This window comes from Miscanthus floridulus, chromosome 2 (genome assembly GCF_019320115.1).
Source record: "Miscanthus floridulus cultivar M001 chromosome 2, ASM1932011v1, whole genome shotgun sequence".
In the NCBI taxonomy this organism is placed as follows: domain Eukaryota; kingdom Viridiplantae; phylum Streptophyta; class Magnoliopsida; order Poales; family Poaceae; genus Miscanthus; species Miscanthus floridulus.
In genome coordinates this window covers 9,539,690-9,556,275 of record NC_089581.1, presented here as the reverse complement: position 1 = coordinate 9,556,275, position 16,586 = coordinate 9,539,690, and the positions used below count along the sequence as shown (strand labels likewise).

The following is a 16,586-nucleotide window of genomic DNA, read 5'->3' as shown; positions in this document are numbered from 1 at the left end:
CAGTACACATGGCGGTTTAGTTATCATCATAGGCAAATCATGAACAACAAAAGTCACAGTTCCTCACAAGGTATTTTAGGGCTTCATTGGTTGCCCGAAGCACTGCAAGGAGGCATTTTAGGGCATACACCCTAGGCTTCTTTCCTCGATAGGCAACATACCAAGCCATGGCATTTTGAGCATCACAGACAGTTGTAGCAACGAGCAAGAACGAACCACAGGAGCACCAGCAACACAAAACACTGCACCACAGCCACAACAAATAACACCGGTTTGTTGCTGAGCACCTTTGGTGGAGGATTGACAAAAACTTTATCATCTTCACAATCCATGAACTCTAAGTACGATGCTTCTGCCTCTTCTTTATTAGGGAAGCTCTTGTAGCTGTTGTTTTTAAAACTAGTTACCTAGGCATTGCATCTAGCCCAGGTTGAATATGCCCCAGGTACTCTTCCACGGTACACAACATACCAAGCCATTTGCCCCTTAAAAACACATAAAAGCAAGTATAAGATGTTGACAAAATGAAGGGTAGTTCAATCAATTTGTCTCAGATTTAATTGCCTTTTCATTTGACCTTGAACTTGGAGCTTAAGAAACATAGACAACAGCAAACCTCAAACAGATTGTAGAAAACCAAGATTATGACATGAATGAAACCATGAGAGGCATCTAGCCCAGCCATCAGATCATCAGAATTGTTCAGTTGTTGCTTGGGCATGGATGCCTCACATGGTTTGATTACAGCCATGAGAAGCATAAGCAGAAGATAGAAGAAACAATGCTCCAGTACCTCACAAGTCCAAAGTCAACAATGTGCATAATCCATTACTCAAATTGGCACTGTTATCTTTATAGGCAAGAAAAGGATCTCATAATTGTATCAGCCTCAGTAAAAAACTGCAATCATCCTAGATGGCAAATAAGAACACAAATTGCTAAGGCAAGTTCATGACTTCCATGGAACCGTGGGACACGTCCATCCCAGCCATCTGGTAGGCATGCCTACAACAGTTGCTTGGGAATAGATGTATCTCACGGTTTGATGAAAGACATAAGAAAACACAAGTAGACAATAAAGCAACAACATGAATAATACCCACAGCCACCTTAGATTGCTATAGTTTGCATCATCGGCCAAATGGAAACTCCTACAAGAACAATAACAGCATCTGAAATGTATTAGGTGAACTGACAATCAAAGGTATTTTAGGGCTCAGATCAACTAAGTGACAATCCATCACCCTTTATTAATGTCTACACCACATAGATCAACAAAGCCTCACATCCATCACCATGGCTCCTATGCTATTCCAGACTAGGTGCAACCTTGGTTAGGCGGCAAATGGTTCTTTGTAGCATCAGTTGAGGTAAGTGCTACACATCAAAATACTTTCTATAGCATAAGACAGTTAGCATGGCTATATGCAAAAGTGGAGAGGCCAGCTAGTATGCATCTAAGCAAAGTAGGTTGTGCTCAGGTAGGTCCTAAGCCATAGGATCCTATGAGCCTCTATCATCTGAACAAAGCAAAGTCCCTCAGCCTTGTTCTTCAGCAGGTAAACCAAGGCAAACATGAGTGCCTTCTGTGAGTACCTAGGGCAGTCCATAACATAGCCATAAAGATCCTAATGCACCTCATTGTGCTATGGAGTCTTGAGGGCATCTCCTATAGACTCCATAGCCTTGATCATTCCATTCATGAGGTCTATTTCCTCTGGGGCAAGCTTCCTTCTCTTGCCACCCCTTTCCTCCTGGCCCTTGGCATCAGAACCCTTAGAGCCTTCCATACCATAAGGAATTCCCTTTCCAAACTTAGCCTTTGTGCCACCTAAGTCAGTGTTGTCCTCAACGGTATCAATATCACCTTGGCCAATGTCGGTTGGAGTACCCAGAGGCTCATTTGAGCCCATTGCATACCTGCCTATTGCCTGGTTACCACCAAAGATGGCCTCCATCTGAACATAGTTCTCTATTGGTGTGTTCAAGAACTTAGCATCAGTAGGATGGTCCTAGTTAGTGAAATAGATGTAACTATTAGACATAGGGGAGCAAAACAAAAGAGAAGGGATAGCTGAGGTGTTATCCAAACAGTTTCTAACCTTGGTGTGGCCTAGCAGGTGTTCATCATCAAGTACTATCATATGGTGGTCCTCATCCCACAGAGCACCACTCAAATCCTTGAGCCTAACAACCTTAATCCACCTTTGCCTCCACTTTCTCAAGTGATTGTAAATCTACTGGGTGGTCACATTGACCCTAGCAAACTCAGAGACCATGAGTGCAACCTGCCTAACATGTACCTCCTTGAACTCTTTCTCAGTTTTGACCCCCTGCCCCACCAAATCATGGAACCTCCTAAGCATGAACCCAGACTGGACATGACTCCAGTGCATAGGGCCATTGGGCTGAGGGGCTGCTTGGTTGCCATCATCAGCAGCAACTACCCCACTCTGTTCCATCACATTGTCCTCACCACCAATGTTAACAACCTGGTCAGGCACATTGTTCATTTCCTATCCACAACCAGTACGTAAGGAAAACAAATTGCATGGTATGAAATACAAGTTGAACAGATCAAATAGGTAGAAAAGGAATAGGTACTACATCATTGCAAAGTGCCATAGGCCTTAGTAAAAATACAAGTTTCTCCAATGCTACTAAATAGTACACACACCATGCCACTACACCCCTAGAATTCCCCCTGTTTTGCCACATCTGTGTAGCCCATGTCTCCCTCTGTTGTGCTCAGGTACCATTGTTAGAGACATGATCTGGTTGTGAGGCATTATCATTGATGTTAGGTGTCCATGTGGATTCAGCAGGCACATGCTCATCCTGCCCATGCCTGAGGATCCAATTGTGAAGAATACAACAGGCTAGAACAAGCTCAACTTGGGTCTTGTATGGGTGGAAAGGTTTATTGTCCAATATCCTGAATCTATTCTTTAGAGCCCCAAAAGCCCTCTCAACTGTTACTCTAAGAGACGAATGCCTTAGATTAAAAAGCTCTCTTTGATTTTGAGGTGGTTTAAACCAAACTCCCTCAAATGGTACCTTGTGGCATGAAATGGTGGCAAGAAACCAGGCCTCACTGCATAGCCAGCATCGACAAGATAGAATTTGCCTAAAAATTAGCAGATAGGAACATGTTTTAGTAGTTTTATTTAGGATTAAGCAAAGTGTCAAAAAAATTTTGGTTTGGATGATACCTGGTGGCACTCTAAGGCCATCTTCTCTTTCAAGAGAATCAGATAAGATAAGAGCATCATGTGCAGATCCCTCCCAACCAGCAAGCACATAGGTGAATCTGAGGTCAAAGTCCACGGCTGCCAACACATTTTGTGTGATGGTGTGCTTCCTGCCTCTAAAGGCAGCTTGCATCTTCATAGGCACTCTAGCTAATACATGAGTACCATCAATTGCTCCTATGCAGTCCTAATTGAAAAAAATATAAGTGCAAGTGAACATTGACACTAAACTGATAATGCATGAGACCTATGTATGACAAGTTATGGATACCAACCTTAAAATAGGGGTACCACCTTCTGCTACCAAGGATCCTAGGATGGACATTGGTAGCAGGAGGGACAATCAATTCATTCCTCAGCTCTCCTACCACATATAACATCTTCTGGAAGAACCTACTAATTATCTCTGCGGACCTCCTGAAGGTAAGGTCAACCACCCTAAACCTCTCATTGTGACCAACAACATGCAAGAACATGGCTACTTGTTCTTCAATAGATGCATGTATGCTGTCAATGACAAGATCTCTACTACGGAAAAAGTCACAAAGTTGGAAAAAGGGGCCCTCCTCATTCTAAGAAGGTTGACACAGTGCACATCATCAGATTCATAGATGTATCTAAGGTTGTTCATTCTCTGTATGTCCCTCTTAGCCAAGGGACCATAGGTGACTGAGCGCGAATCTTCAACTCTCCTCCTAAACCACATGAAAAACCAAGCTACCACTACAACAACCATAGCAGCGGCAGCCCTTCGCCTAGCTTCAAATGCCATGTCTACCACAACAAGATGGAGGGCAACATTAGAAAGCGAGCATGCAACATGGGTATGTACTGCTTAGCAAGCAAAAAATCAGACAAAATGAACAATGAAAGACGTGGCTGCCACACCAAAGGGTGCTCCTCCAATGTATACTGTTAACCAGTCAACATCATTGACCTCTAGGCACTTTGCTCAGTATGTACAACAAAATAGGCATCAGCATGCACAAGATCTACACAAAACATGAGGTATAAACCAAAAACGAAGCATCATGTACAGATCTGAGCTAGGAATAGGTAAATCAGGTATAGCATCGTACAGATCTGAGGATGTCAAACCAAGAACCCTAATTTCTTGGCATTTTAAGCAAAATCCACTAACAAATCAACAAAAATGATAGTGAAGAAGAGGAGGGGAAGAGCGCAGGTGGCATATATACCGTCCAAGTGCTGGAAGACCGAGAGAAATCCACCGGCGAGGGTTGCCTCGGTAGGGCTATCGAGGTCAAAGGGAAGCAAGACGGGAGTTCGCACCGGAGCAATGGTAGAAGGAGAGGCAAAAAGTGAGGGTGGTAACCCTAGCCGAGACCCACACATGCTTTATGGCCCGGACGGCCTCATCTCCCGCGCTCGATGCGAAGGTTCCCACCAAGCACCGAGCGAGCCTGCACCAAGAGGGAAGTAGGGATCAAGAAGACGGTGGCATCCGAGATGGAGGAGCGAATCTACATGGGAGGAAGCAGGGGAAACATGCGAGTAGGGCAACCAAACACAGCCAAATGCACCAAAGGATATGGGATGGGCCAAATGACGGCCCGGTTCGGGCAACCAATCATGCCCAACATGAATGAGTTAGATTGCTTTGTGCTTGGATGGCCCAGTGGTAATAGATTGTATTGTGAACAAATGCACCCTAGCTAGTACAACTCTACTATCCCTCCCCTCCTAAAGGGATCCACTAAAATAAGCGTCACCCCTATCCTCATGCGAGCTCATGTGCTCCACCCCACCTTTCTCACGCCCGCGCCCATGATCTCCTCCAAACCAACCATCGCGCCAACCACCCTCACCACCTTGGCTCCCAGTGGTGCCTACTAAGCTAAGGCCAAGGACCCATCGGTGGCTCCCACTGTTGAGGCACTAGTGGCCACATCCCATCGTCTGTACCAAAGATGTCTGCCATAGTGTTGGCACCAGGGACTGAGCCCATGAAAGCTTTAGTTTGGTTTTGGTGAATTGATAAAACCCTAAGTGCTAACCTAGTTTATCAAAGTGATCATGAGATTGGTAGCACATTCCAAGTGGTGAAGCAAATGGTGAAGATCATGATGATGGTGTGGACATGATGATCAAGTGCTTAGACTTAAAAAAGAAGAAAGAGAGAAAAAAGGCTCGAGGCAAAGGTGAAACTTAATAAAAGCTTTTTGGTTTGGTGATTGGGACAATTAGCGAGTGTGATCATATTTAGGATAGATGGTCATACTATTAAGAGGGGAGCTCTTATCGGACAACTCGATCATCTAGTGCCACTAGGTGTTGGAACACTCGCATATGCATTTTAGGCCTAGTGTACATTTGATGAGAAAGTGATTAACCTTTGAAAAATGATTGTGAAAATGCTAACACACTGCACGTGATGGTGAAACACTTGGAGTGTTAGCACATTTGCAAAGATGGTGAAAAAGGTGAAGAAAAGGAGGTGTTGTTGGGCTCAGGGTACTGCCATGGGGGCACCGCCACCCCTGTGGTGGTGACTGGCAGAGGAGGCCAAGAGTGGAGTGCACTAGTGGGGCACCGCTACCCCTAGGGCGGTGCCCACCTGGACCCAGCAGAGAAGAGGAAGAGTGAGGCGGCCACCGGAGCGACCGGTGTGCACCGCCCCTGGCACCACCATAAAAATCCAAAGAGCGGGGGAAAATAAGGAGGTCACCACCACGGGCACCACCGCCCTGAGGGCGGTGCACCACCTCTTTTCTCTAGAGACTTGGTCTCTCAGGTAGATTGATTGGGTGGTCACCGCCACCTTAGGGGTGGTGCCACCACCACCCTGTCGATGCCCCAATGGCTAGTTTTTAGCCGTTGAAAAGTGATCGTTGGGAGGGGCACCATCGTGTCTGGTGCCCTCATAGAAAGCTGCTCTAAAGGGGTAACGACTCTATTTGCTTGTTGGCTTATAAATAGAGCTAGTGGCCGGCCTTGGCCACTCTCTTGGCACTTCTAACAGCTGCATACACCCTTTGAGAGCTAAGCACACCACTCCACTCACTTGCACACTTGATTTCATCATCTTGAGTGAGATTGGAGAGCCTCTAGTGCATTGCTTAGTGTTCTAGTATCTCGTGGCACTAGTTGGGCGATTTGGGCTGTTGGAGATCTTGTTACTCTTGGTGTTTGCCAACACCTAGATGTTCTGGTGATTGGTGGATCGTTGAGCGGATATTGGTGATTGTTGCTGGCTCCGATCATCAACATTGTGAGGGGTTTTTATGCCTTCCCCGACGGAGCACCAAAGGCAACTCTAGTGGATTGCGTGTGGCTTGTGGATTCTCATCATGTGTTGGTTGTGCAACACTCTATTGAGGGTTTGGCGTGTGATGCCAATTAGCGCGTGAACCTCCAAGTGAGTGAATCGTCACAATGAGGACTAGCTTATCGGCAAGCAAGTGAACCTCAGAGGAAAAATCATTGTGTCTTGATTGTCTTCTTGGTATTCATTGGTATTTATTGGTATTCATTGATTGATCACTTGCCACAGCGGTATAGCTCTTTACCACTCTCTTGTATTACATTGTGCCTTTACTTGTGTAGAGCTTGTGGTAGTTGAAACTAGTTAGTGTAGCTCTTGTAACACCTTTGGTGTTTTAACCTAGCACTAAAACTTGACATGTCATCATGTGCATTGCATTCACTAAATAAGCTTTATTTCATAAGTTGTTGTTTTATGTGATGTGATTTAAAACTTTAAATAAAGATCATGACCACAAGGGTCAAATTTCATGTGATCATGTGAGGCCATGTGTCATTTGACTCAAATAACCCTAAAGGGCCATGTCACTGGTCAAAAATCAAAGTTAAAGTAAAAAGGTAAACAAATCAAATTTGAATTCAAATTCAAATCATAAAAGTCCTTTTTGCCCCTTTTGTCTAATTCAAAATCCATTTGGAATTTGGGGTTGTGAAAGAAAGCAAAGTTGAAGCTTATTTTATAAGGATCAACTTTGGTATTCAAAGTTTTTCAAGTTTACATACAAAATTTGGAGTAATTTTGAAATGATTCAAATGCTCAAATGCACCCCAAATTCAAATTTCAAAATGGAGGTAGAATTTGAAAATGTTCCTTGAAGCAAAGTTGTAGAGTTTGAAAAGTTGAGCAACTTTCATTTTTGGAGATTTTCAACTTCTTTAGAAAATTTGTGAGTAATTTGCAAAATAAACGTAGTGGCAATTCTGTAAATACTTCAAAAATCAAAACCAAGCCGAGCGCCACCTCCCTGCTTGCCGCCGGCGCCACGCAGCTGCCGTCGCCGATCAATTTTCGCCGCTTTCTCACGCGGTGACACGCAGCAAGCTCCGTGGTGAGCTCGTGCGTGAGCTGTCTACGCCGGGCGCGTTCTTCCCGGCTATAAATAGGAGCACCGCCGCCGTTGTCCTCCGTTTTTTCCCTCTGCTCTGCTCCGCCACCAATTAGCTCCGCCGCTCGTTGTAGTCACCGTCGAACCGCGTTTGTCATGCCCAGCTACACCAGCGTGATCGCCTCAACCTTACGCTCCTCTTCGGCTTGCTCGCGTCGCTTGGGTTGGCCGGAATCGCCCGGCGCAACACGTTCTTCCCCGTGACCGGCCAAAGCTCCGCCACCATCGACCTCACCATGGCCACATCGTTCTAGCCTGTCTCCGTCTTCACCAAGCACACCGGCGTGATCATGGTGAGCTCCTGAGCGTGATGCTCGCTTCGCTTTAGCCTCTACTGCATCGTGCCGAGGTTACGCCGTGCGCCGTCGTGCCCGTGCCGCCATGGCCGGCGTGGAGCTCCCTCCGGTGCGCCTGCTGCCGTTCTGAGGGTTGGGATGGATTCGCGGGGTGGCATAGGTTGTGCTGGTGCAGTCCATCTCGTCGGAACCTCACCGCCGGCGCGTTTTGCTGGCCGGACCTGACAGCGCCGCCGTATGCTCTGTGTTGAGTCACTGACAAGCGGGACCGGCTGTCAGTGAGAGAGAGGGAGAGAACAGTAAGGTTTTGATATTTTCTGAATTATGAATAGTGCAGCAACTTTGAAAATTTATAGGAAATTAATTACAGCTCTAAAAATTCTGAAAATTTGTGTGTAGCTTCTGTACATGTTCTAGTATGGTTTAAAAATATGAAAATTGAAATTTGAATGAATTTTTAATGTTCAAAAATTCAGTCCATTAATTGATAAATGCAATTTCCATGATTTTTGTAGGCCACTGTATAATTTCAAAAATTATAAAATTTGTTTTGGTACACTAATGTGTCATGAGGAAGCTTACATAAAATTTTGAGGTCATTTGGAACAAGTTCATTTTTGAGCTTATTTCCAAATTAATTCAAAAATAAATAAAAGCAAACCCTAAGTGTTAGATTAGTATTTGATCTTGTTTTGGTCATGTTTTGTGACCAGTAGGGTTTCAAGATCAGTTTGGTCAAGTCACATGTGTGGTCCTTGATGGTAGAATTGTAAGTTGGTTTTGTTGGCTTGCAGCTGTACCGTGAAGGACAATCGTATACGAGGTGTTGTTATATTTTATACACCATGAAAGCATCTTGTTTACATTATCATCATATTAAAGCATATGTTATCATTTTGTGTAGAATCCGAGAGTGAACCGATCCTAGTTGAGCAAGTTGTTGAAGGATCCCCGGTTGCCTCAGGATTTGATATTTGTGGTACTGATCCGGAACCTGAGATCGTCAACGAAGGCAAGCCCCGGTTTATGCATTAAACCATTACCTTGCTTACTTTGAAAAGTTTATCACCTATGTTACTTATTGCATTAAGTTGATTTATTCAAATGTTACCTACTTGATGCATTGCCTACCTTGTTAATTATTTACCATCCTTGAAGATGATTTTATTTACAAAGGCGTAGAATGCTTAGTATGCTTTATGGTAGGCTTTCAAAGTAAAAGTTTTGATACAATCAAAGATGGCATACTGGCCAAAGAAAGAAAGATGATAGAATAAACTAGAGACTAGTCGGGTGACTTATCTTGAATGTTGGGTAATGTTGCCGACTATGTCGCTTAAAGGCCACTCATTATGGATCTTCTGAACGAGACACTTTGTAGTACTGGTCACATACTCCGGTAAGCCTACTTTGGCTAATCCGATACTAAGACAAATGCCCACGCACTGGGAGTGGAGAGATGGTGGGAGTAGCGTGTACCCTTGTGGCTGGAATGTGGCTGGATTTGAGGTGTGCTGTGCTCTCGGGTGGCGTGGAGACGGCTTAGTATAGGAGGATCCGGTAGCGAGGTTGATATATGCAAGATTAAGTTCTACATATGTCGTGTGATAAGGAATCCCCAGTTGGGACTTGAATCAATTCGAATTGCTAGTGCTCCATGGATATGGAGACTCGATTCATTACAAAAGCAATGCAGGACTGGTGAATTACTAAAACACGAGAAAAGAATGGAATGAGAAGGATGGAAATATGGGAAATGTGCATTTAGTTTGAGATAATGAACTAAAAGGACTTAGGGGTAAAACGTGAAAATAGGATGAAGAATAGTAAGCTTTTGGCAAAGAACTTTTGAATCTTGCTACATCCTTACCTTGCCCCAACATCTGCATCTTTAAAGTCTTTCACCCCCGTTACATCGGGTTAGTCTTGTTGAGTACTTTTGTACTCAGGGTTTGTTAACCCTTGTTGTAGGAGAGTCGCATGCGCAGGCTTGTTTTGGTCCCTGCTGCATGTCTGTGTTTGAAGTCAATGACGATGAGAAGTGATGAATGGCCTTTGGACAAGGCACTAGTTTGTATGATAAATAAAGTTAATGTAATATTATCCCGCTACTATGGTTGTATGACACTTATGGTATTGTAAGTTTGAAAACAACTGGTTTGTAAACTATATTATCTTAAGACTTCTGCTATCTTTTACTCTGATGTATATATTTGAATAAACTATTATAATCTGCAATGTCTATGATTGGGATCCTGTTCGAAAAAGAATCATGGATGATTTGGGTTTACCAAGGACACCCGATAGACCTATTAAGTTGTTGGGAACTCGTGTACGCTATCAAAGGTCTGTTGAGACAACGATAGATGCACGTGGGCCTGATTTCTTAGGAGGTTCTGCCACAGCTCTTAGTTATAGTTCTCTTGCTAGCTTACTCACCTAGGTGTAAATTAGTGACTTAGCCTTGTTGTGATATACTAGAGATCATAGATTTTAGAATTGGGTAGGTGGTTTACAACACAAGTGTAGTGCCAGCGCAAAAATCGCTTTGACATCTTATTTACTAATCACTTGCTTTAGTGTTATTGTAGATTTTTTTAATAGGCTATTCATCCTCCTTTAGCCATTAGGACCTTTCAGCCTAGCCAAGTCCCTGCCCTCCCTAATAAGAAGGAGAAGTCACCCTCTTCCTCCAAGGACAAGAAGAAGAACATGTTGCACTCACACTACGAACCAACCAATAGTTCCTCTATAATAGCTAGCATCGACAATTGATTGCATTACCGTTTCTACCCATGGCTAAACCAAACAACACCTTGATACTAAGAATCTATCTTAAAAATGGTAGGCTCAATATTAATGCTGGTTATCTGAAAACTTTAGAGAGTTTTACATGTCATATTTATCGTCTTTGGATATTTTGGCTTAATTTTACCTGAATATATAGCGAATACCTAAAGAAGCACCAGGTAAAACACCGAGAGGAGGCCAAATTACAACACACAAACAGTAGCAAACAAGATAAACCCTCGTTTTGGAGTTATTTTGGTTGTCAACAAATTTTGAGTGCACGTGCCAACCACGTAGAGTTATTTTGGTGTCAACAAGATAAACCCACCTCTCGGAGGAATTAGGACGCAGTCCGGCCTTGGGCTGTCATGAAATGACAATACCACCAATACCAAACTAGAATTTTATTGGGCTGGTACGGCATGACAAAAGTAGCAAATGAATAAAGGAAAAGGTTCACATTAGCTCATCAATTTTCGCGAAAGTTCGTTTTTCCTCTCTGAACTCCAAAATTGGGCAAAACACCTCCTCAACTTTTAAAATCATTCATCTTACCTCCCTGGTCCGGTTATAAGCGGTTTTGAAGGTGGTTTTGTCTTTTTCTTTTTTATTTATTTCGGCTGAATCTTTGAAAAATCATAGTAAATCACAGAAAAAATCATAAAATAGAAAATCTAATTTTGTTGGACTCCACATGAGTAGATCTATACAGTGAGCATATAATATGGTATGCTTTAGTATGAAGTTTTTGTTGCAGCTTTAGATCTATGTTTTTCTGTAATTAAATGGAATAATTCATAGCTGCACTTTCTATGGTCCAATTGTGGTGAAAATTTTATGCTGGGCTAATTATTGTATGTTTAAACTATAGTAAAAATCTCATACTCATTGGATCATGTATAACTTAGTTATAGATTTTTATTTAGGTTTATGCTTGATCTCCTCCAAACCAACCATCGCGCTAACCACCCTCGCCACCCTGACTCTTGCAAACAGTGCCGACCAAGCATAAGGCCAAGCGCCCCGCAATGACTCCCACCGCTAAGGCACGAGTGGTCGCGCCCCAAATGTTTGTGCCATAGATGGCGCCAGGGACTGAGCCTACAAGTCCCAGCCTCCACGCTAACAACGAGGAGAAGCCATCCTCTTCCTCCAAGGACAAGAAGAAGAACATGTAGCACTCACACTGGGAACCAAACAAATAGGGTTTTTAGTTCCCCTATAATAGCTAGTGTTGGTAATTGATTGCATTACCGTGGCTAAACAAAACAATACCTTAATACCAAGAAATTGTTTTTAAAACGATAGGCTCAATATTTAATGCTGGTTATTAAAAAACTTGAGCGTGCTAAGGTGTTTTACATGTCATATTTATCATCTTTGGATATTTTGGCTTTAATTTTACCTTGATAGCGAATACATAAAGAAGCACCTGCTACAACACCGAGACGAGGCCAAATCACAACACCCAAACAGTAGCAAACAACAAAGGCAAACCCTCATTTTTGAGTTATTTTGGTTGTCAACAAAGTAGAGTTATTAGCAGTGTTCGGCTGCACTTTAAGCCGGCTTGTTCGGCTTATTTTTTCAGCCAGAGTAGTGTTTTTCTCTCACAACATTCTAACATGAACATTATTTTCCAGCATAAATAGTGTTTTTAATCCCTGTCGAACACTCCAATTTTGGTTGCCAACAAGATAAACCCTCATCTTGGAGGAAGTAGTACACAGGCTGGAATTTTATTAGGCCCGTACAACATGACAAAAGTAGCGTAAATGATGCCACGAAGGCACAGAGGGCCAGTCCGGTCCAGCCCAAGTCCCACATCTGGTGGTGCAGAAGACGCTGATAATTTAGCGGAAATTCAGCACCATGGCGGCGCACCACACATCACTCCACGTCCATCGCCAGCTGGGCCAGATACGAAGAAAAGGTGCGCGATACCCTCCACAAAATCCCGCATTCAATTCTAAAAAAAACAATCCCGCATTCTCACATCGGTAGCCGGCTGGCCGTGTTAGATTGATCTCTAATCCTAAACTGGGCCCAACGGCCCAGTTGGACCTTTGATCCACGCACTGATCAGGGGCGCCTAGTCCACTATGGCTAGAGGGCCCTGTCACACTGCGTAATATAGAGGTGGGAGCCGACGGCTCTGAGTACGAGGTTCGCTTGAGCTAAGCTCCCCACCAAAAATTAAACCCTAATCTCGATCAGAGAGGGGCGTAGCCAGTGATGGGACGCCACCAGCCGCGCCGCGCCGCTCCACCGACGTCGATGACTTCATTGACCTCTTCCTCGAACGTCACTGCCCGTGCGCAGACTTCACCAACGAACGAGATGGTGGCTTCTGGACCATCTCTCTCTATGGTGTCAGGATCGACACGTTCTTCTTCTATTCCTCTATGTCCCTCTACTCTCGATATCGCATTCACAGTAAAGAGAATCCACTAGACCTAACCCTAGATGATCTTTTCGATCTCAATAATGGTACCAGAGCTAAGGTCTTCTAGGGTGCAGATATAGGTTGGGGTAGAAAACTGAAAAGAAATAGGAGAGAAAGAGGAATAGAGGGTTCGATCCGTTTCGGATTGAAACCCTAACCCTAATCGGGAAAGAAACCAAGATGTAGAGAGTTCAACCGAACCCTAACCCATCGGGGAAGAAGAATAGTGACTCTACCTGTACCCTAACCCATCGGGGAAGAAGAACAGTGACTCTACCCGTACCCTAACCCATCGGGGAAGATGAATAGTAACCCTAACCCCAAATCGGTTCAACTTCGAGAAGAAAAGAAAGAAGATCCAAAAGAGAAGGGGAAAGGGGAAGAGCTAGCAAGGCGGCTTACCTAACGAAACCCTAACCCTAACTCATGACAAGAAAGGGGAAGAGAGTGAACGGACAAGGGTTAGGAGCTCCTACTTGGGGTCTGTCCGCTCTGTCTCCACCGTCGGCCATCGCATGGACACCGTGCGGAAAGTTAACCTCTGCCGTCGAGACGGGAGAAGCGCCGCTGCATGATCTCCGCCTTGGGCTCAGGCCAAAGGGCACCACTGTGGTGCCGCTCGATGGTGTCACGCGCGGCTCTGGCCGCACACGTGCGCTAGCAAGGGGTGCCACGGTGGAGCCACCATCCCCGCGTCGCTTCCGCTTTGAGCTCTCGGCTGCGCTCTGTCGCTTGTGGGACTGAGAGAGAGAAAGGGCGAAGAGAAGTGAGCTAGGGTTTTGGGTGCCAGTGCCGTGTCGCTGTTTTGATCTACCGAGATGCGTGCGTGGTCGTCCGATCTGCATCAACGACGTAGATCAACTGGGCCAGATTAAGCCCAGGCGGGAGCGCGCTGCGGGCCACTTTGCTGACCTAGGCCCAGGTTGCGGCCTGGGAGGCGCCGCGGGCGTGCGCGGAGGTAGTTGGGCCGAGCCGTTTTGCCGGCTAGGCTGAAGAACAGTGTTCAGTTTGAATCAATTTTTGTTTTTCTTTTTCCATTAAAGTTTTATTTCCTGGAAAATGGATAAATGGCTCAAAGAAAATAGAAAAGAGATTTTTCCTGTGGGCAAAATTCATTAAATTGAATTATTTTTTCCGCTGCTAAAGAAATAGTTTATTCTCCAGTTATTTTGAACCAACGTGATATTATTTGGAGAAAAAGAGATTTTGACATGATTATGATGTTGTTATTTTCTAACCAACGTTGTTAATATCAATATCGTAATTTTAATGATTTTATGTATTATTTTTATTTCTGCCCGACGGTGATGTAGATTTAATGTATAAACAGTTGTATGATTTAATTTTGACCAACGTTGGAATCAAGGCATGCAATTGTTGTTATTATTTATGTTCTCACTCTATATGAATTGTGGTGTTAGGCGGATACAACTTGATGGGTTGTATCAAAGAGATCCCCACTCTCAAAGGTGACAACTACACGGAGTGGAAGAAAAAGATTGACCTAGCCTTCATCTTGGCTGAGGTGGACTGGGTAGTCACCTCACCGTATCCCATTGAGCCTGTGGCACCGGTGAGAGAGACAAATGAGGCTAATGCCGCTTGGGCAACTAGAGAGAGGGATTTTGAATCCCAAAAGATGTCCTATGACCTTGAGCATAGGAAGTGAGTCACTGCCAACAAAAAATATTTGGTTATAATAAAGAACACGATTGAGTCTGCAATTATGGGCTCAATCCTAGAGTGTGACATAGTCACGGAGTACATCGATAGAATAAAGAGTTAGTTCACTGGCTCTTCAAAGACATATGCTACCCAGCTGATAAAGCAGCTGGTGACAGAGAGGTACTCAGAAAATGGTGGCATAAGAGAGCACATACTAAGGATGAGCAATTTGGCATCTAAGCTAAAACCAATGGATCTAGCTCTCAAGGAAGAGTTCCTTATCCATCTGATTTTTGCTTCCTTGCCAAAGGAATTTGACACTTTTGTTGTCGACTACAATATACAGCCTGAGAAGTGGGACTTAGAGAGGCTCATGGCTATGTGTGTGCAAGAGGAGGAGAGAATAAAAGCTGTCAATGGTGGCACTATCAATTATATGAAAGACAACAAGAAAAAGAATAATAATGCTAACTCCTCCTCAAAGTCAAAGGGAAAGGGTCCCATGCTGTATCAGCCTCAGTAGAACAAGTTCATAGAAGAGAAAGACCAGTATCTCTATTGTAAGAAGATGAGCCATTATAAGAAAGATTATCCTGTTTACTTAAAGATGATCATGGCAAAGAAAGGTGAGAACATTATTATATTTATAAATGAATCCTTGTATGTACAGTATTCGAAATCTACTTGGTGGATTGACTCAGGTGCAACTATTCATGTTGCTAATTCCTTACAGGATTCCGTTCGATGAGGAATACGCAAAGAAGAGAAAGACACGTTAAAGTTGCAAATGGAGTCCGAGCAGATGTTGAAGCCGTTGGCGATCTTTCTCTAGAGCTTGCTGATGGCTTCACACTTTTACTTAGAGATGTACTTTATGTTCCCTCTTTACAGAGAAACTTCATTAGTGTTTCATGCTTGGACAATGATGGATATGATTGCCATTTTGGAAATGGCAAATGTAAGATAATATTTAATAATGCATGTGTTGGTCTTGTTATCTTATAAAATGAGCTTTATTTATTATCAATACGTGATGATGTGAATGTTGTATGTGATCATAAGAACGTTGCGTGTGACAATAAAAATATATCCTCGTCTACAGATGTAAACATAAAACGAAAGAGTGCTCATGATGCGTCGTCGAAATTATGGCACTGTCGTTTAGGCCATATTTCGAGGGGGAGAATAGAAAACTAGTTAAGAATGATATTCTTCCTCCATTAGAGTTCTTTGATTTAGAACAATGCAGAGAATGCATAAATGGAAAGTATGTAAAGAAAATTAAGAAAGATGCTAAACGAAGCTCAGGAATTTTACAGATTATTCACATAGACATTTGTGGTCCATTTCTTGTAAAGAGTGTGGATGGTATGATTCGTTCATAACATTCACAAATGATTACTCCCATTATGGCTACATTTATCCAATCAAAGAAAGACCAGAAGCATTAGATAAATTTAAGATATTTAAGGCAGAAGTTGAAAACCAACACAATTTAAAGATTAAGATAGTCAGGTCCGGCCGTAGGGGGGAAAGTACTACAGTCGGCATACCCCATATGGCCAAGTTTTTGGACCTTTTGCAAGGTTCTTACAGGAGAATGGCATAGTAGCCTAGTATTCTACACTGGACGAACCTTAGCAGAATGGAGTAGCTAAAAGACGCAATTGTACCCTAATGGATATGGTGCACAGTATGATAAGTTACTCCACCTTACCGTTAAAAACCGCCATTCATATTCTCAATA

General features: G+C 43.5%; 1 pseudogene; it reads right to left on the bottom strand.

The window, feature by feature from the left end:
* Positions 1-1,646: 1,646 nt before the first annotated feature.
* Positions 1,647-4,023, bottom strand: LOC136536069 (uncharacterized; annotated as a pseudogene).
* Positions 4,024-16,586: the final 12,563 nt, after the last annotated feature.